The 11,146-nt window shown below is 38.2% G+C and overlaps 1 long non-coding RNA gene across 1 annotated transcript; it reads left to right on the top strand.

The window, feature by feature from the left end:
• The first annotated feature begins 739 nt into the window (after positions 1–739).
• Positions 740–2,496, top strand: LOC127157894 (uncharacterized). Its single transcript, XR_007826018.1, has 3 exons — positions 740–821; positions 1,199–1,284; positions 2,406–2,496. It is a non-coding gene; the product is annotated as an uncharacterized LOC127157894 (long non-coding RNA).
• The last annotated feature ends 8,650 nt before the right edge of the window (positions 2,497–11,146 follow it).

The following is an 11,146-nucleotide window of genomic DNA, read 5'->3' as shown; positions in this document are numbered from 1 at the left end:
TATGTATAATAATACTTTATGACCACATTAATATGTTGTGTGCACCTAAACGTTTCTCAAAGTGATGTTTATGTGTTGTGCTCTCCTGAACTTTTTCTCAGAGAGATATTTTCTTTCACTCACGATGCAGAGCAGATGTGAAAGTTGGTTTTATTAAGGAAAAGTGTTTTACTTCATTTACATTATGTGTAATATTACTTTATGATGATATTAATATGCTGTGTGCACCTAAACATTTCTCATAGATCTGAATTGCTGTGCAGTGCTGAGGTGGAGGTCGCTTTTAACAGGGAAACACTAGAAGTAAATGTTTTATCTCATTTAAAATATGTATTTAAGTAAGTGTTTTACTTCATTTAAATTATGTATTTTATAAGATAATATTACTTAATGATGGCATTTATACATTCTGTGTGACATCTGCTTGCTTTAATGGGTGCACACACTGAACATTCAAGTCTGGAGCTGAAGGAGTTACCATAGAAATGGGGCGGAAACTCAACAAGCAGCAAAATGCGTCTCCCACTGTTGTTTTCACTAATTTCAGGTAAGTTTAGTCTCTAATATTACACAAATAGTACATATATGTGTTCCTGACACTTTCTTTCATGTAAATGACACACTTCTGTTGAATATTTACTTTATAGAAATGGTTTATTGTCTTCAGAAAAAGTCCGTTAGCATCTGAACTGTAATGCTAACTATAAGAGATAAGTTAGGTTAACTACTGACTTTCAGAAAAAAAACTTCTATGACACAGGAAAAGTTCCTGATTTGAAAATTTCTGAAGAGAGCTGCTGACAGAGATATAAAAAACACAGGTGATCTGAGAAAGCTTATTAAATTACTTTATATGTATCTTTCATAATACATTTAGCCTATATCACCATGCAGCTGTAATTTTCTTGTGCAAAATTATATATATATCTATATACTTTTATGTTTGTTTGCTTGTTAGTTAATTTAAAAGGACTTTAACATACAAACATAAGTAACACTGTACATGAGCATAAAATAAGTAAACCTAAAAATGTAAATTCTGTTATTAAATTGTATTGTTTTGTATATTCTATATATTATTTATTTTTCTTTACTGCATTTCACCTTTGCTATAGTTTACTTCTAATAAACCTGACATTGTATAATAAATATTGTTGACAGATTGTTTATGTTCCAGATTGTTTGTGTTTCTTCTTAGAATCTTCCATTCTAATGGCCGTGCACCAGAGTTGGAGCGTATCTCCTGTCGAAGAACATCTCTAGACATTATGAACCATATGACCAGTAAGTAATACCTTAAACATACACTACCATTCAAAAGTTTAAGGGTCAGATTTGTCATGTATTTGAAATAAGTCTTTTATGGCAACAGCTACATTTATTTGAATAAAATACAGAAAAACAGTAATATTGTGAAATCACCATTTTTAAATAACTATTTTCTATTTCAATACATTTTAAAAAGTGATCTAACCTGATTTTTCAGCATCATTATTCTTACACTGTGTCTACACTGGACGCGAGCGGCGCGGCAAAATACAGCAGAACCCATTATAATCATTAATGCTGTCTACACTGGATGTGGTGAGGGGCGACACGACAAATCCACTACAGTAAACTACTACCGTATTCTATTGATGACGTGCTCACACACAGTTCAAATGATTTGCAATGGTCACTTTGTCATGTCCAGTGTAGACACGGTGTTATTTTCAGTGTCACATGATCCTTCGGAAATCATGCTGAAATTCAGCTTTGCAAATACAGGAATAAATTACATTTTACAATGTATTCGCATAGAAAACAGTTATTTTAAATTGTAATAATAAACATTACTGTTTTTATTTACGATCAAATAAATGCAGTTTTCTTGGTGAACACAAGAGACTTATTTCAAAAACATAAACAAAACTGACCGCAAATGTTAATAACACAAAGGGATACTAATATTAGTCCATTTATTCTAATAAAGTGCAAGAAGCTCTTAAAAATATTAAAATAAACTGATATTTTTTCTTTGGTGATTTGTATTGTATACCAAGAATGCAATGCACAATGACGTAGATTGTCTGTCTATGCTGGATGCAAATCAGAGCGACCATTGAAAATCATTTGAACTTTGTGTCAGTACATGGTAAACAGAATGCAGCATCAGTTTGTTGTCAGGGATTTGTAGTGTTGCACTGTGCCTCATCCAGTGTAGACAGCATCACTGATTATAATAGGTTCTGTCGTATTGTGTCATATGTTGTTTTGCTCACGGTGTTAAAACTGGTATGATGCCATTCATAACTAATAGAACTTTTCTATTTCAGAGACTGAAAATCTTATTTTAAGAATATAGTAAGACTAACAAGAATAAATAAAAATGCATCTGTGACTTCATATTGCTTCTTATTTTTCAGTGGATTGAAAGCTCCAACACCAATTAAGCAGACCTGAGCAGCTGATCAAGGATCACCAGAAACTCTGCAGAACGTTGGTCCTCAATGCCCACGACTGGAAACCAGAGTTGTAAGTCAATCTAGCAGTCATCCTGCCTCTCTGAATTGTCATGTTTAGAACATATTGCAGGAGATCTCAACATTGTCTCTCGAGGTCCACTTACATGCAGCCGTTTTGCTCCAACCTAGTCCAGTGCGTCTGAACAAACTAATCAATGTCTTAAGTTTTAATAACTTTAAAGTTACCTAATCTATGGGTGTGTATCTCTCAGGTCCTTTGATCATTAGTCAGTGGTTAAAGGAGAACTACACTTCCAGAACAACAATTTACAAATAATGTACTCACCCCTTGTCATTCAAGATGTTCATGTCTTTCTTTCTTCAGTCGTAAAGAAATTATGTTTTTTGAGGAAAACATTTCAGCATTTTTCTCCATATACTGGACTGATATGGTGCCCCGATTTAGAAACTTCCAAAATGCAGTTTAAATGCGGCTTCAAACGATCCCAAATGCGGTTGTAAATGATCCCAGCCGAGAAAGAAGGGTCTTATCTACCGAAACGATTGGTTATTTTAATAAAAACAATACAATTTATATACTTTTTTAATGCCAAACGCTTGTCTTGTCTTACTCTGCCTGAACTGTTTTTGTTCCGGTTCGTGACAGTTAGTGTATGTCGAAAAACTCCCATCTCATGTTCTCCCTCAACTTCAGAATCGTGCTATATCACTGTTTTACCTTTTTTGTTGAGGGTGTTTGATCTTCTTTGCATGTTCACTTTGCAAAGACTGTGTCGGTACTTCTGCAGCGATGTAGGATGATTTTGAAATGATTTTTCAAGTTGAGGGAGAAAATGACATACCCTAACTGTCTTGAGTCAGAATACACAGAGTTCAGGGAGAGAAAGACAAGACGAGTGTTTGAGATCAAAAAGTATTTTAAATTGTATTCTTTTAATGAAAATAGCCGATTGGTTCGCTAGATAAGACCCTTCTTCCTCGACTGGAATCATTTACAACCGCATTTGTGATCGTTTGAAGCCGCATTTAAACTGCGTTATGGAAGTTCAAAATCGGGGCACCATATCAGTCCATTATATGGAGAAAAATCCTGAAATGTTTTCCTCAAAAAACATAACGACTGAAGAAAGAAAGACATGAACATCTTGGATGACAAGGGGGTGAGTACATTATTTGTCAGTCTTTGTTTTGGAAGTGGACTTCTCCTTTAAGGGATGTCTTAATCACAAAACTTTTACTGTGCACTGAAATGTGTGCTCCCTAAATAGCTGTGAAAACCAGGAGGCATCGATACTCTCTACGTTCCCTTATAGGAAGTTTTGAAGCTCAAAACTTAAGAGATAATTCACTACAAAATGACATGTGACCGATTTTAAAACACAAAGCAATATCATATTTCAGCATAAACATAGATCACTAGACAGGTAATGTCTAATCTAGCAAACATTTACAGTTTATTTGTGGCTGAAATCTTGCACATTCATGTAACAAAGTATTTATCATAATGTACTGTAAATAGCATTAAAAGAGATATTCATTTTAATGCTGTGTGTAAATATCAGTAGTGATGCTGTACAGTGAGGATGGAAATAGTAACCAGTGTGTAGTGAGCCACTGTCCTTATCAGTGTCTGAATTTGTGAACACAATTGCTCAATTCACATCCTAGCAAACTATTAAGGTGATAGAGACGCACCCTCTGTATGACAGTGGACTCTGAGGGCCAGAGCTGAGAAGAACCCCTGACACACTAATCACTCATGAAGAATGAGTACACTTTCATTTGAACAGAAATATGCAATATTTGACTCATATTCAGTGATATTATTATTTTCTATTCCATTTTGTTTGTGTGTCAATCACAGCTAAATAAAACCAAAGGCCATTCAGCCACAGGTCAGTGTATCTTTTGCAGTGTAAGTACTTTTTTTCTTCTTTTTTTTTTAATGTCAAACACGTTCTCAGTATTTATATATAGTCCCGCAGTTTTTGTCACAGACCCACGAAACGGGTGTCAAATCGTGCGGCCTATTCGGGAATGGTGTGCTATGACTTTTATAAGCGATCGGGGGTACGATGTGCGCACACGGGGCGAAAAATCAGCCGAAAAATCCCATAGACAATGCATTACGGCCAACTTTGAGGGGTCGTAGCGCAGAGCGAGAATTTCGTAGAAACATGCGATTCGCCACATTTGGAGAGGCTCGCAAACTGTGCGAGAACATACCTCACAATGGGGTATAAGTTGTACCCCTGGGGCGCAAGAGCCCCCCAAAGTGGCCCCATTGACATACTATGGGGAGGGACGGCCCATTAAAAAGCATGTTTTTTTCCTACTATGGTAATTTACATAGGAATTTTGCATTGAACATAACTCTGCATCACAATGTCATAGAGACATGGGGGAGGGCTCATTTAACTCCGTCAACCAATCAGACTCTCAGGATCACTGTGAAGCTGTCAAGCCACGCCCTAGCAACCATTTAGAGCACCCTAGCAACAGATCCCATAGACCACCATTATAAAAGCGCAGATGGACATCTTTGGATCACAGTGTCATAGAGACATGGGGGTGGGCTCATTTGATTCGGGGCAGCAAACAGCCAATCATGAATCACCATAGACACTTCCTAGCCACGCCCTAGCAACCACTATTGAGCACCCTAGCAACCCAAACCTACACAGACATATCTTCAAATCTGAATGTGATAGAGACATGGGGGTGGGCTCATTTGACTCAGGGCAGTTAACAGCCAATCATAAATTACCTTCACCACTTCCTAGCCACGCCCTAGCAACCACTATCGAGGACCCTAGCAACCCAAACCCACACAGGCATATCTTCAAATCTGAATGTCATAGAGACTTGGGGGTTGGTTTACATCATTCATGCTGGCAGGCAGCCTTTGGAGTGTCATTATTGGTAGCTGCCAAGCCACTCCCTAGCAACCAAACAGAGTACCCTAGCAACCATTTAGCAAGACCTATATCTCTACATCAGAACATCGTAGAGACATGGGAGTTGGTTCTTTTGACTCATGCTTGCAAATAGGAATCCTTAAGATGCTAGTCATGCTAGCAGTGAATAGCTACATGCTAATAGTGATTAGCTAAGTGTTTAATCAGGCTAAGAACTCTATAACACTCCACAGTAATGATCTGTGACAACTAGTAACTGCCTAACAACACTCTAGCAACCACCCCAAGTACCTTAGCAACCGCCCTAGCAACCACCCCATGTACCCTAGCAACCGCATAGCAACACCCTAGCAACCACCCTGGATACCCTAGCAACGGCATAGCAACACCTTAGCAACCACCCTAGGTACCTTAGCAACCGCCCTAGCAACCACCCCGCTTACCCTAGCAACCGCATAGCAACACCCCTAGCAACCACCCCGGTTACCCTAGCAACCGCATAGCAACACCTTAGCAACCACCCTGGGTACCCTAGCAACCGCCCTAGCAACCACCCCAAGTACCCTAGCAACCGCATAGCAACACCCTAGCAACCACCCTGGTTACCCTAGCAACCACATGGCAACACCCTAGCAACCACCCCTGTTACCCTAGCAACCGCCCTAGCAACCACCCCGAGTACCCTAGCAACCGCATAGCAACACCCTAGCAACCACCCCCCCTTAGCAACCGCATAGCAACACCCTAGCAACCACCCCAGTTACCCTAGCAACCGCATAGCAACACCTTAGCAACCACCCCAGTTACCCTAGCAACCGCCCTAGCAACACCCCGCACCCAACGGCATAGCAACACCCTAGCAACCACCCCGGGTACCCTAGCAACCGCATAGCAACACCTTAGCAACCACCCTGGGTACCCTAGCAACCGCCCTAGCAACCACCCCGAGTGCCTTAGCAACGGCATAGCAACACCCTAGCAACCACCCCGGTTACCCTAGCAACCGCATAGCAACACCTTAGCAACACCCTGTTACCCTAACCACCCTGGGCAACCCTAGCAACCGCCCTAGCAACCACCCCAAACACCACTAGCAACCTTCAGGAAATGTACATATCAACCATTCTTCTTCTTATTTAGCAACCACCCCGCCTACCTAACTCCTAGCAACCGCATAGCAACATCCTAACAGCCACCCCCGTTACCCTAGTAACCGCATAGCAACACCCTAGCAACCGAGTGCAGAGTTTTGCCACGGCAAGCACCACTCACATTTTCTTCAGGAAATGTACATATCAAATCTATTATCTATCTATCTATCTATCTATCTATCTATCTATCTATCTTTCTATCTTCAATCTATCTATCTATCTATCTATCTATCTATCTATCTATCTATCTATCTATCTCTATCTATCTATCTATCTATCTATCTAAACTTATCTATCTATCTATCTATCTATCTATCTATCTAACTATCTATCTATCTATCTATCTATCTATCTATCTATCTATCTATCTATCTATCTATCTATCTATCTATCTATCTATCTATCTATCTATCTATCTATCTATCTATCTATCTATCTATCTATCTATCTATCTATCTATCTATCTATCTATCTAAACTCTATCTATCTATCTATCTATCTATCTATCTATCTATCTATCTATCTATCTATCTATCTATCTATCTATCTATCTATCTATCTATCTATCTATCTATCTATCTATCATCTAACCTTATCTATCTATCTATCTATCTATCTATCTATCTATCTATCTATCTATCTATCTATCTATCTATCATCTATCTATCTATCTATCTATCTATCTATCTATCTATCTATCTATCTATCTATCTAAACTCTATCTATCTATCATCTATCTATCTATCTATCTATCTATCTATCTATCTATCTATCTATCTATCTATCTATCTATCTATCTATCTAAACTAATATCTATCTATCTATCATCTAACCTTATCTATCTATCTATCTATCTATCTATCTAGAAACATGCTAGCGACATGCTAATCATGCTAGAAACATGCTAGCGACATGCTAATCATGTTAGAAACATGCTAGCAACTGCTAATCATGCTAGAAACATGCTAGCGACATGCTAGTCATGCTAGAAACATGCTAGCGACATGCTAATCATGCTAGAAACATGCTAATCATGTTAGAAACATGCTAGCGACATGCTAGTAATGCTAAAAAACATGTTAGCGATGCATGCTAATCATGCTAGTAATGCTAAAAAACATGTTAGCGACATGCTAATCATGCTAGAAACATGCTAGCGACATGCTAGTCATGTTAGAAACATGCTAGCGACATGCTAATCATGTTAGAAACATGCTAGTGACATGCTAGTCATGCTAGAAAAATGCTAGCAACTTTGCTAATCATGTTAGAAACATGCTAGCAACTTTGCTAATCATGCTAGCACCATGCTAGTGACATGCTAATCATGCTAGAAACATGCTAGCGACATGCTAGTCATGTTAGAAACATGCTAGTCATGCTAGAAACATGCTAGCAACTTTGCTAATCATGCTAGCACCATGCTAGTGACATGCTAATCATGCTAGAAACATGCTAGCGACATGCTAGTCATGCTAGAGACATGCTAGCGACATGCTAATCATGTTAGAAACATGCTAGCAACTTTGCTAATCATGGTAGAAACATGCTAGTGACATGCTAATCATGCTAGAGACATGCTAGAAACATGCTAGCGACATGCTAATCATGCTAGAGACATTACCTCGTCGAGGTAAAGAAGAACCCAAAGATCACTGTGGCTGAGCTCCAGAGATGCAGTCGGGAGATAGGAGAAAGTTATAGAAAGTCAACCATCACTGCAGCCCTCCACCAGTCGGGGCTTTATGGCAGAGTGGCCCGACGGAAGCCTCCAAGACACATGAAAGCCCGCATGGAGTTTGCTAAAAAACACCTGAAGGACTCCAAGATGGTGTGAAATAAGACTCTCTGGTCTGATGAGACCAAGATAGAACTTTTTGGCCTTAATTCTAAGCGGTATGTGTGGAGAAAACCAGGCACTGCTCATCACCTGTCCAATACAGTCCCAACAGTGAAGCATGGTGGTGGCAGCATCATGCTGTGGGGGTGTTTTTCAGCTGCAGGGACAGGACGACTGGTTGCAATCGAGGGAAAGATGAATGCGGCCAAGTACAGGGATATCCTGGACGAAAACCTTCTCCAGAGTGCTCAGGACCTCAGACTGGGCCGAAGGTTTACCTTCCAACAAGACAATGACCGTAAGCACACAGCTAAAATGACGAAGGAGTGGCTTCACAACAACTCCGTGACTGTTCTTGAATGGCCCAGCCAGAGCCCTGACTTAAACCCAATTGAGCATCTCTGGAGAGACCTAAAAATAGCTGTCCACCAACGTTTACCATCCAACCTGACAGAACTGGAGAGGATCTGCAAGGAGGAATGGCAGAGGATCCCCAAATCCAGGTGTGAAAAACTTGTTGCTTCTTTCCCAAAAAGACTCATGGCTGTATTAGATCATAAGGGTGCTTCTACTAAATACTGAGCAAAGGGTCTGAATACTTAGGACCATGTGTTATTTCAGTTTTTCTTTTTTAATAAATCTGCAAAAATGTCAACAATTCTGTGTTTTTCTGTCAATATGGGGTGCTGTGTGTACATTAATGAGGGAAAAAAATGAACTTAAATGATTTTAGCAAATGGCTGCAATATAACAAAGAGTGAAAAATTTAAGGGGTCTGAATACTTTCTGTACCCACTGTATATATATATATATATATATATATATATATATATATATGTAAAAGTTGCAAACTAATTTACCCTAATGTGTATTTAAAAACTGGGCCAAAGAAAATTAGCACTACTGGGTGCTGTTACTAAATATCAAGAGTTTTACTTTATTTATAACTGTATTCCCTGAATTAAACCATGCCTACAATAATTTTCAATTGTATTGTTTTCAATAAGCTTGGTTGCATTATGAGACATTTTGGAACTCTTATGTTTGAATAGACAGAAATATCTAGTTATAGAAAGTTTAAAGTAATATTTTTCTGATATACACACATGAAGGGCCAGGCCAACATTAGTTCATTTAGCTAATGACAACAACAGTCCCACCGTTGCCATACTAAGCAAAATCTAAAAAAAAAAAACAAAACAAAAAAAAACAATAACAACAATATATCAACAGTATATCGACACAAAATCCATAACTTTTTGCCAGCAAGGTCTGAAGATGATCTGAGTCAAATTTGAAGGCCTGGCACACACATATATACACATAAATATATACTATACACACATGAAGGGCCAGGCCTTCAAATTTGACTCAGATCATCTTCAGACCTTGCTGGACTCCAGTGATGGTCATTAATTCATTATTAGCTAATGGTTTGCGAATATATCATTATGTTGTGACTTTACTTGTTGAGGCACATCATTATTAACTAAATTGCTATTAACTGTAGTAATTTACACATGAATTTGCACAAATAATGCAGTAATTAATCATATATTAATGCATATTAACCTGTTTTGCCTGGAAGTTGAAATACAAGGCATTGGCTCACTGTTGTAATTAACAAGTTAATTAACACTATTAGTTAATAAAATAAGTTATTAGGGAATTAATCCACAATGACATATTTAATTGATAACAATTCATACATGAACTAATATATTAATCAGACAGACTCTTTATTAGTTGCTAATGTGGCAATCATTAACAAATAGCTTAGATAATCATGAGTTATACATTAATTCAGAATTATCTGTGCATTAGTTAAGCATGAATTAATGCTTATTAGTGCACATGTATCATAAAGTGTTACCAAGAAATTAGTGGAGAGACTGATTTTAACTGTAGATACACAATCTGGAGAAGCGTTGTCACCTGAAAGTACTTCAACGCTGCTTGTTATGATGGGGGTACAGACTGGGTTAACTTTTGAGCAACAACTAGAAATCTTGAATTTGCTGAGTAAGGAATGCAAATTAGATAGACAGCCTGAATTAGAGAAAATGGGAGTTCAAGAAAGAGAGCGTGAATGGCAATTTGAGAAGTTTAAGCGTGAACAAAGAATTCATTAGTTGCCGAGAGGAAAATAGGTAGTATAAATATCGACTCCTCTGGTGAGCAGTTGGTCACAAACACAGCTTAACGTATTACAAATATTACCAAGTTTGATGATAAAAATTTAGAGGCTTTTTTTCTTGGTTTGAAAGTGGTTGGAATGATACCGAACGTACTATTTTATTACAAAGTGTTCTGGAGGGTAAAGCTCAAGATTTGTTTATTTCACTCCCATCAGTAGATCGAAGAAATTATAAAACTGTGAAAGACGCAATTTTAAAAGCTTATGAACTTGTCCCTGAAGCTTACCGCTGCTGATTTAGGGGTTGGAGAAAAGGAGAGAGACAAACTCATGTGGAAGCTGCGCGGGAGGTTAAAAGTCACTTTAATCGTTGGTGTACTTCGTTAGGAGTAAATTCTTTTGACAGTCTTTGTGACTTAGTGATTTTGGAGCAGTTCAAAAATATTATTCCTGAACGGATGGCAACATACATAAATGAACTAAAGGTGAAAACAGTGGCTGAAGTGGCAGTTTTTGTTGAGCGGCAGAGTTTGATTGATAAAAATTCCAATGGTTATTAAAAAGAGCGCAATTTTGACAATTTAGACCGACCAATGTCAAATGTTGTAAGTAGGCCTAAAAAGCCCAGCCACATG

Source organism: Labeo rohita, unplaced genomic scaffold, assembly GCF_022985175.1.
Source record: "Labeo rohita strain BAU-BD-2019 unplaced genomic scaffold, IGBB_LRoh.1.0 scaffold_124, whole genome shotgun sequence".
In the NCBI taxonomy this organism is placed as follows: Eukaryota; Metazoa; Chordata; class Actinopteri; order Cypriniformes; family Cyprinidae; genus Labeo; species Labeo rohita.
This window is presented reverse-complemented; position numbering and strand designations above follow the sequence as displayed.